This window comes from Ruditapes philippinarum, unplaced genomic scaffold (genome assembly GCF_026571515.1).
Source record: "Ruditapes philippinarum isolate M1 unplaced genomic scaffold, ASM2657151v2 ctg8541_1_1_1_1, whole genome shotgun sequence".
NCBI lineage: Eukaryota > Metazoa > Mollusca > Bivalvia > Venerida > Veneridae > Ruditapes > Ruditapes philippinarum.
Window position 1 is genome coordinate 25,654 of NW_026860789.1, and position 16,040 is coordinate 41,693.

General features: G+C 33.9%; 1 long non-coding RNA gene across 3 annotated transcripts; it reads left to right on the plus strand.

Annotated features, from left to right (window-relative positions):
* Positions 1–565: 565 nt before the first annotated feature.
* LOC132713409 (uncharacterized) lies at positions 566–15,756 on the plus strand. 3 transcript variants are annotated; one of them, XR_009623443.1, is made up of 8 exons: positions 566–1,503; positions 2,657–2,757; positions 3,643–3,750; positions 4,892–4,986; positions 8,350–8,479; positions 9,006–9,096; positions 10,319–10,419; positions 13,605–15,756. It is a non-coding gene; the product is annotated as an uncharacterized LOC132713409 (long non-coding RNA). The 3 variants fall into 3 exon arrangements; XR_009623444.1 differs by lacking the exon at positions 8,350–8,479 and having other exon boundaries at positions 13,605–14,424; positions 14,594–15,756; XR_009623442.1 differs by lacking the exon at positions 8,350–8,479.
* The last annotated feature ends 284 nt before the right edge of the window (positions 15,757–16,040 follow it).

The window sequence follows — 16,040 nt, forward strand, 5'->3', positions numbered from 1 at the left end:
AATAGAAAAACCTTGTGAACACTCTAGTGGTCACATTTTTGAACCAATCATCATCAAAACTTGGTCAGAATGCTTGTCTAGTCAATTGCTTGGATGAGTTCGAACATGGGTCATCTCTGATGAAAAACTAGGTCACAGGAGCTAAAAATAGAAAAAACCTTGTGACCACTCTAGTGGTCACATTTTTGACCCAATCATCATCAACTTTGTCAGGATGCTTGTTTAGATAATAGCTCGGATGAGTTCGAATATGGGTCATCTCGGATGAAAAACTAGGTCACCGGAGCTATAAATAGAAAAACCTTGTTAACACTCTAGCGGTCACATTTTTGCATCAATCATCATCAAACTTGGTCAGGATGCTTATCTAGTTGATAGCTTGGATGAGTTCGAACATGGGTCATCTCGCATGAAAAAGTAGGTCACCGGAGCTAAAAATAGAAAAACCTTGTTAACACTTTAGCGGTCACATTTTGCATCAATCATCATCAAACTTGATCAAGATGCTTGTCTAGGTAATAACCTCGGATGAGTTCGAACATGGGTCATCTCGGATGAAAAAACTAGGTCACAGGAGCTAAAAATAGAAAAAACCTTGTTAACACTCTAGTGGTCACAATTTTGACTCAATTGTCATCAAACTTGGTCAGGAAACTTGTCTAGGTCATTGCTGGGAATAAATCGAACATGGGACATCTCGGATGAAAAACTAGGTCACAGGAGCTAAAAATAGAAAAATCTTGTTAACACTCTAGTGGCTACTGTTGTGATCCAAATATTCTGTTAATTGGTCTGAAAGTTTGTTTTGATGATTTCTAAGTCAAGATCGAACATGGGTCATCTTGGATGAAAAACTAGGTCACACCGCCCAAATATGGAAAAACCTTGTTAACATTCTAGTGGTCACATTTTCGACTCCATTATCATCAAACTTGGTCAGAATGCTTGTCTAGGTAATTGCTTGGATGAGTTCGAAATCGCATGTGAAACTAGGTCACCAGAGCTAAAAATAGAAAAATCTTGTTAACACTCTAGTTGCTACTGTTTTGATCCAAGTATCCTGGAAATTGGTCTGAAAGTTTGTTTTGATGATTTCTAGGTCAAGTTTGAATATGTGTCACCTGGGTAAAAAACTAGGTCGCACTGCTCAAATATGGATAATCCTTGTTAACACTGTAGTGGTCACATTTTTGACTCACCTGTCATGAGACTTGGTCAGAATGCTTGTCTAGGTAATTGTTTGGATGAGTTTGATAATTCAGGTGAGCGATCTAGGGCCATCATGGCCCTCTTGTTTAGTAATATAATGTTTGTGGTATTTCAGGAAATCAAGAAGGAAATCAAAGAGTTACAACAAGCATGTGATGATATCAAGAAAGAAATTATTCAGAGACAGCTAGAGGTTAAAACATTAAAGAAGATTTAAATACATTTAATAGACAGACAAGTCAGCATTGATAGTAAAGAATAGTAAAAACTCACTGAAAAATGGAAAATCTTCAGGTTAGCCTTACCATTCTTGTACAATACACTAACGGTGAAAATTGTAGATGTATAATTTTTTAATCTGTAACAGAAGTATTTGATTTTCTTAAGTAAAGAGGCTTTTATTTTTAGCTCGAATATACGAAGTATATGGAAAGCTGTTCTACTCGCCCCGGCGTCAGCGGTGGTGTTGGCGTCAGCGTCCAGATTTCAGATAAAAGTTTTGTGCAGTAAAATATTTTTCACTATAACTTTGTCATTTCTTAAGGTATCAACTTCAATTATATGTTCCTTATCATCAACCACATCTTATGTGATAAGGTTCATAACTCTAGAACCAATATTTTCAGATTTATCTCCCCTTAAACTTAGAATTTTCCTTAAAAAATACTATTTTTTACTGTTACTTCATTATTTCTTAAGGAATAAACTTCATACTTCAAATATATGTACCTTATCATCACCCCCATCTTATGTGACAAGGTTCATAACTCTAGAACCAATATTTTCAGATTTATCTCCCCTTGAACTTAGATTTTTCCTTAAAAAATATTATTTTTTACTGTTACTTCTATATTTCTTAAGGGATAAACTTCATACTTCAAATATATGTACCTTATCATTAACCACATGTTATGTGACAAGGTTCATAACTCTAGCACCAATATTGCAAGAATAATACCCCCATAAACTTAGACTTTTTTACTAGAAAAATGTTATTTTTTTCTATAACTTCTTTAGTTTTAAAGGTATCTACCTCAAACTTCAAATACTTATTCCTTATCATCAATTACATTTTATTTGACAATGTTCATAACTCTTCAAGCAATATTTTCAGATTTATCTCCACTTGTACTTTGGATTTTTTTTAAAGAAATATTATAACTTCTTTACTTTTTAAGGTATCTACTTTAAACTTCAAATATATATTTCTTATCATTACACACATGTTGTGTGACAAGGTTCATAACTCTATTTCCATAATTATTCCCCCTTGAACTTGGAATTTATGTTAACAAATGTTATTTTTTTACTAAAACTTAATACATAATTATACATAATTGATTTTTTTCATAGTCTTCCTTACTGCATCCAGTATTATATTAGTTGAGCTTCGCTGTCTCCTGTGACAGCTCTTGTTATAATATAATGTTATCTATTTGTTGGACAGGCTCAGATTTGCCCCTGCTGGATGAAGATAATGCTATATTGAGGTATGGGCATCAGTTTGTAGATTATCTTGGTAGAGGACTGGCAGATAATTGAAGCCAGGTATGCTATGTATATATGCAAATTGCATCATACTTAAATTAAGTCTTTACAAATGATTTCATTACAAATGATGACCTTTGAAAGTGAGACGTGGAAGGAATAGCATCTGCTAAATTTTTGTTTTGACTCATTGCTAGAGCAAACAAGCATTTTGATTATGACCTATGCACAAAGATACGAGAATACATTTTGAAATTACATTTTCAAGTCTTTCGATTATAGAAAAAACTTGACATGCACATTTTTTTATATTGAAGCATCTTGTGCAGCATATAACATACATGTTGGTTAAAGAACATGATCAGTGTTGATGCTTTGTATGCTCACAGTGACTTAGTTAGTTTACACTGCTAACATAGATCTAGGCTAGCTTGTACGTCATTTCATTATGATCAAAGTCCTTACAGTTAGATGCTCAATTTATTATTTCTATGATTTCTAGATCTTTACAGTTATACCACTCTTTGTATATCCTGTCAATTAGTAATATCAGAATAATGCAACAATGATGCAAAAGTAAAGTTGAAATATATACTTTAAGATATATTGTATGTTTCCTTACCATGTTGCCTCATCCACATACTTTCACAATTTGGCTTTACATTTGCTCATTTTCTGCTTTATTTTCACATTCCTGCATGACAGGAAAATTGTTTATTGTGTACTAGATAGTTCCAATTTCCAAGGAGGGCAAGTCCCTGTGATAAACTAACAGGAAAATTGTTTATTGTGTACTAGATAGTTCCAATTTACAAAGAGGGCAAGTCCCTGTGATAAACTATCAGGAAAAGGGTTACAAAGGAGGGCAAGTCCCTATGATAAACTATCAGGAAAAGGGTTACACTTCATTTGGCATGGAAATGATTTGTTTTTTTTCTTGACTAGGTAAGACTTGCATCATCTGGCAACCAGGAAGTTCCTTCAGAGTTTACCGTCAGATCAAACCAGGCACAAGTTTTTCCCCATTTTGTTACCTAGGATGTGTCCTAATAGGTATTTGGTGATTTCTATTTGTATTGTGTTAAGATAAATTGTGCATGTGCAATTACTCGTATGATACTGTAATATATGCCAGGGTCACAACATCTATCTTATAGCAGCTGACCTCAAATTGACGCAAATAAGTTTATAAACTTTATGGTGAGATAACAAAGTTTAGAAGGATAAAAATGAATTAAGAAATATAAAAATGTATGAATGGTCACAAGGTGTGTAAGAATTAACATAAAATGACTGAATTTACTATTTTTAAAACCACTTTTGTATCATGTTTAAAACTTTATAAACAGAGAAGGGCTACATGTTTGACCAGCTTTTCAATGAAAACTGGGTTATTGTAATGTAATGTCGCGAGCGGGCAGGCAGTCAGGCGGGCAGCAACTTATGGTTTTTGCTCAATAACTTAAGTTTGCTTTGGCATATTGACATCAAACTTGGTGTATCAAAAGCTTATATCAAGAAACAGCTTGGGATTGCTACCCAGGTGTCTGCGATCAAGGTCAAGGTCACTGTTACTAAAAATAGAAATTCAGTTTCTGCTCAATAACTTGAGTTAGCTTTGTCCAATTGACACCAAACTTGATGTATGGATAGTTTATATCAAGAGGCAGCTTTGGATTGCTACCCAGGTTTATGTATTCAGTTTTCACATAATACCTGGAGTTTGCTTTGACCTTTTGTCACTAAACTTGCTATGTGGCAGCTTTGGATTGCCACTTAGATATCTTGGAGCAAGGTTGAGGCCCTTTGCTAACAATAGAATTTACAGCTTCTACTCAATAACTTCAGTGCACGTTTACCTATTGATTGCTGTCCCATCTATGCTTGGTAGTTGAAAACCTGGTTTTCATCGCATTGCGGCGCTTCTTTATGTCCCATTTCAGGAAATTGTTTTAAGCAACTTTCTTACATTGAGTAGATTTATAGGCCATTGGTGTTTGATGACAATATGTTTGTTTCTTTGTATGTTCAGAAAAAATGCATAAACGCTACGTTACCAACAATTTGTAAATAAATAATAATTGAATAAATATTTTGAAATATTTTTGTGCACATCAAGAAACAAAATTGCTACCATTTGAGAGTAGAAATGTCTGAAATGATATGATCTTAAATGATTGTGTATTTGTTACAGATATTACGCAGCCGAAGGTCTCCGTATTTACTCACAGGACACATGGAAACAAGTGATGGGAGAGCAGGGGAAACAACTGGTACATCGGACAAGTGGTAAGTCACGCCGCTCAATCTGCTCTTTCTTGCTGTTTAACTAGACACTATTACTGTATTTTATACACCCGTTTAATAAACGGGACATAATATAGGAACGCCTGGCGAGCAGGGGGATGGAGTGCGGGTAGCATCCAATTTTGTCTGGAGCATATCTCGTTCACAAATAGGGAGACTTTAATGAAACTTCATTTATAACTATAAGAACCCATGTCACACACATGAACCTATTCTCTAGGTCAAGGTCACACTTAGAGGTCATTGGAAAATGTTTGGCCGTAAAAAACTTCTGCATGCATTTAGGAATTCAATATAACTTGGCATAAATCTTAACCATTTTGAGGCGTAGTGTCGCACCAAAAATTCAGGTCCCTGTGGCCATATCAAGGTCACATATAGAGGTCAGAGTTCAGATGAAATTTGATGATGTGTATTTGGACCATTTTGACATCGTTTATTGGGGGATTGTTACACAAATAGTCATTATCATGCCTACAGCTGTGATACATGTAATTTAAGTCTATTTATGCAAGGTCAAGTCACTTAAGATGATAAAATTTCCAGATTCTGTCTGGAGCATATCTCTAAATTACTTTTAGATAAATGTTCACCACCAGGAGACGTATTGCTCTACACATGATTCAGGTCTCTAGGTCAAAGATCAAGATCAAGAGCTAATTTAAAAATGCTTGTCCGGAGAAAAACTTCTACATTCATAGGGAGATTTTAAATGACTTGGCACAAATGTGCATCATTGTAAGGTGTAGTGTTGTGCAAAAAATTCAAGTCCCTGAGATGAAGTTCACAGAGGTCAAAGTTCAAATAGAAATATGAAGATGTGTAAAGGGACAATTTATTCATCATTTATTGACGGACTGTAACACAAATGGTCATTTCCATGACAACATCTGTGAAACATTTAACTCAAGGTGCAAGGTTAAAGTCATTAAAGATGATGAAATATCCAGATTTTGTCTGGAGCATATCTCCCACATGCATGAAAGAATTTTTATAATTCTTTATAGAAATGTTAACGACCAGGAGATGAAGTGCCCTGTGCATGAACCAGATCTCTCGTCAAATATCAAGGTCACATTTAGATCTTTTTTTGAAAAAAAAACAACAAAACAATCCTACATAAGGCCCCCACGGTTACGCATTTAAACGGATTTTTTCCGATTTTTATTCGAAAACGTTTACGATATTTTCTACCGTTTAATCGAAATGAAGATATTGTCTTACAAAATAATATCTAAATCATTGCCTGTAATCATGAATTCTATCAATTGTAATTGGTTTATTCCAAAGTAAGATACGGAAAATAGGTATTTACAACCCTACACACAGCATTACCATACACTAATCGTGACATATTACATTGGTAAAGTTGATTATCCTTTGATGTTTCAAAAGAGCGAAATGAGGAATGTGTGTGGACTCAGTCATGATGAGCCCTGAACATTAAATTATTTGTAAATAAAAAGTAAGTCATCATTTGGAAACTTGAATAAATGGTGTAGTATAGTACAAAGAAGTACCACCGTTTAAACGGTATCGTTTCGGTTCATAGCAATCGTGTAAATGTTTACAAAAATTTGTAAACATGGGAGCCTTAAACCTACATGCATTGAGTGATTTTAATATTATGATATGGCACAAATTTTCATTATTGTGAGGCTGAGTGTTCTGCATAAAATTCAAGTCCCTGCAATCAAGTTCAAGAGGTAAAATTTCAGATGAAAATACAAATTATTTATAGGGACCAACTTGCTTGCCACTCTTCTTATTGCCCACATTTGTGACAGGCATATTTAGTGACAATGTTCGCCCTTGTTGCATTTAATAATGCAGGGCATGGGTAAAAGTTTTCTGGATTTTTTGAAGATCAGAGTTTATTACTCTTTAAAATTTTCGTTATAAAATTGGTGAAACAATGAAGATTTTTTTCATATTCTTAGCTTCTGTCAATGTATACTGTATAAGTGAATATTCTTACATCACAAAATGTTTGAATGTAAAAAAACAGACTTTTTGCATGCGGAAATATTTGCGAAAGTACAATTTCCAGAACTCTGGTAATCTTAGTAAATGTTCAGTTCAACAAGTCACATTATGAACCTTTTTCGTTATTATTTCTTTGTATTAATATTAAATGAACATTAAATCATGTTATATGTTTGCTTGTATATAACAAGATGTTATTTTTAACGTGATATATTTACATAGTAATCTGTGCAGCAGTGTAATGGTAAAATGATGAATCAGAATGGGCATCTATGACTTTACTAAAGTTGAGGTAACTTTTACGGGCTCGATAATTTGCGAATTATTTTGATTAGCAAAAATGGCATATATTTCCATGTTGCAAAATTGACCACTTATACAGTATAATACAGTATACATGAAATTAACGATGGGCAGCTCAAGATTCCAAGTAGATAAATTTACATTACAAATATAGAACTAGAATGGATAATTGCACTGCCTGTCTCACAGCATATATGTCAATTACTGCATGTGTCAGTCTATTTACTCCTTTTATTAGCTCGACTTTTTTTGAAAAAAAGGAGAGGTATTGTTATAATCCCGTTGCTGTTGCCGATGCCGTCCGCAAACTTGTACCTGGATCATAAATTTTTTATTACTTGGTGTTTTGTCTTCATACTTGGCCACAACAACCCTTGGGACAAGACCTTTCAGTAGATCACACTAACCTTGACCTTCATCCATAAATGACCTTGACCTTCAAAGTTAAAAGTCCAAATTTTGCTTGTTCTTGCTATTATTGGCTGTAACTTTGTTATTTTTGAATGGATTGTCTTCAAACTTGAACATAATAATCTTCTAGGATGGCCCTTAAAAATAACCAGACAGACCTTGACCTTCACTCATAAATGACCTTGACTTTGAAGGTCAAATTATTGAAATTTTCATTGTTTTGGCTGTAACTGGCTGTAACTTTGCTATTATTGAAGGGATCAACTTCATATTATAACAGAACATTTTTAAGAACAAGACCTTGTTGTTTATCAAACCTAAACTGCATTGGGCTCTTTAATGACCTTGACCTTGAAGGTTAAATTACTGAATTTTCTTAGATTTGTGCATTAAATGACCATATATATTTAATGGTGTGTGTGCATGTTTCTTTTTATAAAATTGCGTGTTTCTATTTATAGAATTGGGTGTTTCTATTTTTAGAATTGCGTGTTTCTATATATATTAATCGGTCTGTCTTGTCACATTAGTTTTGTCTATATATTTTGTAAAATATATAGACAAAACTAATGTGACAATATAGACCGATTAAATTTATAAAGGAAACGTTAAGATTTGTATAAACCTTTCTTTGTTTGCTTGTAGAAAAAGTAAAAAGTCGAGCGTTGCCCCTGCTCGGCGGTGACTCTTGTTAAAAAGAATTTTTGGAAGGGAGAGATCCCTCGGGTACAACAGAAACAAAAAGTTAAAAATTGCAGATTTGAATTTATTACAGGTAAATCTGTTCATGAGAGATAATAGAAAGTTAAACATACTGTTTCAATAGTGAAATTACCAGTTTTTTATCACTGATATATTTCTATAAACCACCAAAAGGCATGTAATAAATAAGGCTAGTTTATTTAATATTGTTTTTTTATCATCCTGTCCAGTACCATGATCTGTGGGGAGATTAGTCTACGTTGTTTTCTTTATTGTCAAAGTACATTTACCTCCCTTGTTTTCACAGTAGTTCATTAGTCTATGTATCAAAATAGAAAACAAAATTTAACCGCAGATAGGGTATTTATTATTAAAATTATCTGTCTTGGACCTTATTGAGAATTTGACAGAATCTGATGATAGGGTAATGGTTATAAACGAAATATTTTGTGTTACTAAGAACTCCGTCGTAAAAATGAAAAAGTACTTGAGTTACATATCATAACAAATATCATTGTTACATTATAATTGTTTTGTTTTTTTAAACTTTCAAGTTATGTTGAAAAATTTACCTACATAATATATATTTGTATTTATAGGTGAACAAAGATGTTGTGGACATGCATATTCCAATGTTGTTAGAGGCTCTTCTAATCTGTTTAAGTGATGACAGCTGGACAGTTAGAGATGGTAAAATGTGTAAAACATACCTTAGTTATGAATAATCAGAGTCCTTGCAAAGAATTTTCCTGTGGGTATTTGCATGAAACTTGACACTTATTTTAGGGTAATAATTGCATATAATATCTTAGACCAATAAGTCTTGCAGGACATTTTTTTTCTCACAGAATTATACCCCTCCTCAAACTCTAGAGAAAATTCATGGTTCAGGTTTTTCATATTAAAGGCCTGTCTCCACAACTTTGATGGCCACGACCCATAACTCTAGCATTGATATTTACGATATGATTTCCCTGTTTGACTGTCCTTCTGATTATGTTTATAGCAGCAGTTTATTACATTAAGCTCATATGTTGGTTTTGACATGACACGGCTCAAATTATTTTATTCTGGTTTTAACTTGTTCATTTATTTTAGTAATGAAGCTACACAAATCTAATATTCTTTTTATCACATATCCAAAATAAGAAATGTTAACAGTGAAAAGAAAGCACTTTTTCATTGATGCACTTTTAAGTGTAACACTGACATCTCCTGCATCTTTTTTTTGCTTTGGCTATGATTGTATAAAGCAAATGATAACACATCAAAATATATACACGACCTGTGCATTACCATATTTACAGAATCCCAAAAGCAGCACAGGTATGTGATGAATATAATAATTTATTATATACTTATAAATGAAATATTGAGAAATATTGATGAAATAAAATGCATATTTTCATTTTCCGTATTTTCACTGTAAAAATTTATTTTTCACTGCAGTGAAACATATTTTCCGTATTTTCACTGGTGTCTTGCCGGACTACTTTCTTATAAATTCTACCAGTACACAAAATTAAAGCGAAAGTTTTTCAAATTTTATCGCAAAAAAAGAGAAAAATGTACATAATAAACAGAAAATTCAAGTTTTTTCTATAAATACATGATTTATTTTCATCTTGTGGCATGAAAATTACCATATTTCACTCGTGGCTACCGCCACTCATGAAATATTTATTTTCAAACCACTCGATGAAAATAAATCATGTATTTATAGAAAAAACTTGAATATCCTCTATGCACTGTTTATTGTTCAAATGCTTTGTAATTAATCACTAAGGTTTTCCGGCCTCTGTGATTGTATTCCTGCGTATTTGAACTCTACGATGCATTTTTATGCAACAATACAATCATAATTGATATTTTCTAAATATAAAATCCAACATAGCTCAACTGTATTTTTCAGGTCATCTATACCAGCATTGTATCCACTGTTTTTCAACAATCTACAAGATGATATACCATCAGTGCGGCAGGGGGCGTCCCTTGCTCTCCCAAGTGTATATGGTATATACAGTTTTTATTCATTCCTAACCTAATACTATTAGCTTAATTATTATAACTTAAAATATTTGTTGAAGTATTCTATGCTTAGAACTTTTAAATGCTATCAGCAAAATATTGTAACCAATTTATCCACTACAACTACATGAAATGGCTGAAATTAAGAAGAGGCCTATGTTGTCAAACAGTACTGTTGTGGTCACTAACTTTGAATCATTTGCATCTTATTGCAATGGTTTAAATCCCAACAAGACCTTATAGCCCTTTCATGTTGGAAAGCTATTTAGCTACTGTAGCTTAAGTTGGGTCAGAGGTTGCACACAAGTGCCCAGCTTGATCTGAAAGAATGCCCAGACGTTTTATTTATCACTTAAGCAATATCATGGTCATCCATGACCAAGACTTTTATTCATAAAAACAATAAAATTATTGTAGAAGAACTGTTTAATTATATAGTCCATCTGTCCGGCCGTTCGAATTCGTTTCCGGAGTAGTTCTCTGCAACTACTGGCTTGAATTCAACGAAACTTTATGGGAATCATCAATATCAAGAGGAGATGCGCATATCGTTGGCTTGTTCTGGTCCGACACTTTAACTCAGAGTTATGGCCCTTGATTAGTTATGCAGTATGCATATAGAGTAAAAATCGTTTCCGCGCTACTTCTCTGCAACTACTGGCTGGAATTCAACGAAACTATATGGGAACCTTTAATACTAAGAGGAGATGCGCATATCCTCGCCTTGTTAAGGTCAGACACTTTAACTCAGAGTTATGGCCCTTGATTAGTTATGCAGTATGCATATAGAGCAAAAATCATTTTCGCGCTACTTCTCTGCAACTACTGGCTGGAATTCAACAAAACTTTATGGGAACCTTTAATATCAAGAGGAGATGCGCATATCATTACCTTGTTTGGGTCAGACACTTTAACTCAGAATTATGGCTCTTGATTAGTTATGCAGTATGCATATAGAGCAAAAATGGTTTCCGCGCTACTTCTCTGCAACTACTGATTGGAATTCAACAAAACTTTATGGGAACCTTCAATACCAAGAGAAGATGCGCATATCCTCGCCTTGTTAAGGTCAGACACTTTAACTCAGAGTTATGGCCCTTGATTAGTTATGCAGTATGCATATAGAAAAATATTTGTTTCTGCGCTACTTCTGTGCAACTACTGGCTGGAATTCAGTGAAACTTTATTGGAACCTTCAATACCAAAAGGAGATGCGCATATCGTCGCCTTGTTCGGGTCAGACATTTTAACTTTGAGTTATGGCCCTTGATAACTTATGCAGTATACAACCAGAGCAATAATCGTTTCCGTGCTACTTCTCTGTAACTACTGGCTGGAATTCAATGAAACTTTATGGGATACGAAGAGGAGATGTGCATATAGTCGCCTTGTTCCGGTCAGACTCATATAACTCAGATTTATGGCCCTTGATTAGTTATGCAGTATGCATACATCTCATTGGCATTTCCAGATATTACTATTTAACACAGAGTTATGGCTCTGTTATTGCCTTGAATATTTATCAAGTTCAAAGAATGTTACTGTTTGTGCCATGATAAATATATAAATAAAGCCTTATGTCTTCAGTTGTTGTGTTAGTAATAACCAGTACTCAGCGGGGGATATTAATTCAACGAATTTGCTTGTTGAAATTGAAATTTATTATTACAATTTAAATTAAACCTGCTTTATGAGAACATACCATTTAATCACATTTTTTGTGGAGCAGAAATAGAAAAAATTGTCACATTAGAATCTAACAGACTATGTTTATTACTGTGGTATAGCCGACTATTTTATTAGGTCAAGTTTTGGGGGATTTCAGTGAAACTTCACAGGATTGTTTGTTACCAAGCCTAGTTGTGCATTCTCTCTTTATTTTTCTGCTTTATTTTTTTTGCACACTTATGGTCCCCTAATGGTCAATTTGCAAGTAATATAAGCTTGTCCGCGCTTTTTTCACCAAAACTGCTGGGTGGATTTCAGTGAAACTTTGCAGGATTGTTTGTCACCATGTTTGATTTTCCACTTAAATTTTTATGCCCCCGCCTGTTCCGTTCTTCCGTCCTTCTGTCATTCCGTCATCATCAGTTTCCGTTCATTATCTTAAGAACGGTTGCACACATTCAACTCAAATTTGACATATGGATATGTCATGACAAAATACAGGTCAAGTTCGAATTTGGTCATGGTTCGATAATTTTTGACAGAATTATGCCCCTTTAACTTTGAAAATAATATGAAATTTCAGTTTCCGTTCATTATCTCCCCAACGGTACAACACATTCAACTCAAACTTGACATATGGATGCGTCAAAAGAATGCGCAGGTCAAGTTCAAATTTGGTCATGGTTTAATGATTTTTGGCAGAGTTAGGCCCCTTTCACTTTGAAAGTAATATGAAATTTTCAGTTTCCGTTTATTATCTCCCCAACAGTACAACACATTCAACTCAAATTTGACATATGGATAAGTTTTTGGAATGCCCAGGCCAAGTTTGAATTTGGTCATGGTTCAATGATTTTTGGCAGAGTTATGCCCCTTTCACTTTGAAAATAATATGAAATTTACAGTTTCTGTTCATTATCTACCCAACAGTGTTACATATTCAACTTAAATTTGACATATGGATATGTCAAAGGAATGGGCAGGTCAAGTTGGAATTTGGTCATGGATTGATGATTTTTTTGCAGAGTTATGTCCCTTTCACTTTGAAAATAATATAGATACATCTTAGGAATAAGCAGTTTAAGTTTGAATTTGGTTGTGGTTCAATGATTTTAGACAAACTTATCTTTCCTGAATGTTGGAAAAAATTTGAACTTTCAGTTTCAGCACTCATACTTTTAGCCATTATTTTGGCTACAAATATGCAATATGCTATTTTTAAAAGGTTAAGACTGAATAATTTCAGTGTCTTGAACATTGTATGAAAATGGTTTGTGTTAACATTGAAAAGTTTTAAGGGCTTTGAACTTAAAATGAAAAAAAAAAATTAATGCACCATCTGAAATTTTGGCTGCATGCGGGGGCACCCGTGGCATGATGACACATTTCTAGTTTAACACAATTGTCAAAACTTCCTTTTGTAGGCATAAGTCACTTTTCATTGACAGCTCTTGTTTCCAAAATTTCTTTGACCATGCTTTAAATTGCTTTTAATCTTTTAGATCAACTAAGCGTTCCAAGATCTGATATGAAGAAATTTGCAGAGGAGGTGTTTTATGTTGTGCGTCATTAGGAGAAAGAAATAGTCTCTATAGTTTCCAGTGCCGTAGATGAATTCTAGGAACAAATACAGTATGGGGAGCCATTTACCGATCTCAACCATTCAGAAGCATTTTATACACATGAAGAGATTGGCTCAGATTTGATCAGTAACAGTAGACGTGTGTTCAAGAAACTAATATTTGACTTATATGGAAAATTATAAAGAGGAAGGATATGATTCTCCCGTTGCTTGGCACAAACCAAAACTAACAAGTTTTATAAAGTTAAATGAGTGATCTGAGTATATAAGAGCTTACACATGAATTTTATATTCTTGGGTTTGAATTGAGAACAGAGAATCATGAAGTAGAGCTAAAATGGCATGATCTAGAGAATTTGTTTCCTAACCTTTTTGCATTTGAAATATAAGGAATTTTATATATTTCTTTTCTACTCTATTAAAATAATGCACTCATCCTCTAGTTATATATGATATTGCTCATGTATCAGTGTTAGATTGTTTTGAAAAGTTAGATATATATTAATGTATGAATGATGTAAAAAATACTTCCTGAAGGTCTAACAGTACCTGTAACATGAAGGTCAAAGCCTGAAATCCAATCTGTCAAGAATGCAAGTTATATAAACTTTGAGAAATTGTGATACCATTTCATTTTCATACTATTGTTTGTAACTTTTGAAAGTCTTTGATTTCATTTAAAATGAAAGTGCTCACCCCAGAATTCAACGAAACTTTATGGGAATCATCAATATCAAGAGGTGATGCGCATATCGTCGGCTTGTTCCGGTCAGACACTTTTAACTCAGAGTTATTGCCCTTGATTAGTTATGTAGTATGCATATAGAGTAAAAATCGTTTCCGAGCTACTTCTCTGCAACTACTGGCTGGAACTCAACGAAACTTTATGGGAACCTTCAATACCAAGAGGAGATGCGCATATCATCGGCTTGTTCCGGGCAGACACTTTAACTCAGAGTTGTGGCCCTTGATTAGTTATGCTGTATGCATATGGAGTAAAAATCGTTCCCGCGCTACTTCTCTGCAACTACTGGCTGGAATTCTTCGAAACTTTATGGGAACCTTCAATACCAAGAGGAGATGCGCATGTCGTCGACTTGTTCGGGTCAGACACTTTAACTCAGAGTTATGGCCCTTGATTAGTTTTGCAATATGCATATGGAGTAAAAATCATTTCCGGAGTAGTTCTCTGCAACTACTGGCTGGAATTTAACGAAACTTTATGGGAATCATCAATATCAAGAGGAGATGCGCATATCGTCGGCTTGTTGCAGTCAGACCCTTTAACTCAGAGTAATGGCCCTTGATTAGTTATGTAGTATGCATATAGAGTAAAAATCGTTTCCGCACTACTTCTCTGCAACTACTGGCTGGAATTCAACAAAACTTTATGGGAACCTTCATTACCAAGAGGAGATGCGCATTTCATCGGCTTGTTCCGGTCAGACACTTTAACTCAGAGTTATGGCCCTTGATTAGTCATGCAGTATCCATATAGAAAAATATTTGTTATCTCGCTACTTTTCTGCTACCACCGGCTGGAATTCAATGAAACTTTATGGGATACTAAGAGGAGATGTGCATATATTCGCCTTGTTCCAGTCAGATACTTATAACTCAGATTTATGGCCCTTGATTAGTTATGTAGTATGCATACATATCATTGGCATTTCCAGATTTTACTATTTAACACAAAGTTATGGCTCTGTTTTTACCCTGAATATTTATCAAGTTCAAAGAATATTACTGTTTATGCCATGATTAATACATAAATAAAGCCTTATGTCTTCAGTTGTTGTGTTAATAAAACCAGTACTCGGTGGGGGATATAAATTCAACGAATTTGCTTGTTTTATACATATACTCGTATATATTCAACGAATTTGCTTGTTTTATACATATACTCGTATATTTGTAGTTGTAATAGTGTAAGATAATGAAGAAGGAAACTAAATTATAATTTATTATATGTAGCAGTTAGACTTGTGCTATATTTATAAACAAGCAAACTGAAAGATTTTTTTTCTTCTAAATTGTAAAGAAAATAAAGAAAAATAAATGCTAACAACGATGTCAAGGCTTGATTATTTTTGCTGACTTGAGCACTTAGTTTTGAGAGGTAAGCTTTTGTCATTGCAATGCGTCTGTCTTTTGTTGTTATTAGCAATTTATTTATGCATCTCCTAAAAGTTTGATTTGTGATAACTTGTGTAACATAAATTATTCACAGATGTTATTCATACTTGGACAAAAGAACACACAAGACAAAACCAACAGTTTTCAGTTATTCTGATATGACCTAGGCCTTTAATTGACCTTGCTTGTCGAGGTTTAGATAATTAAAATTTTTTAGACA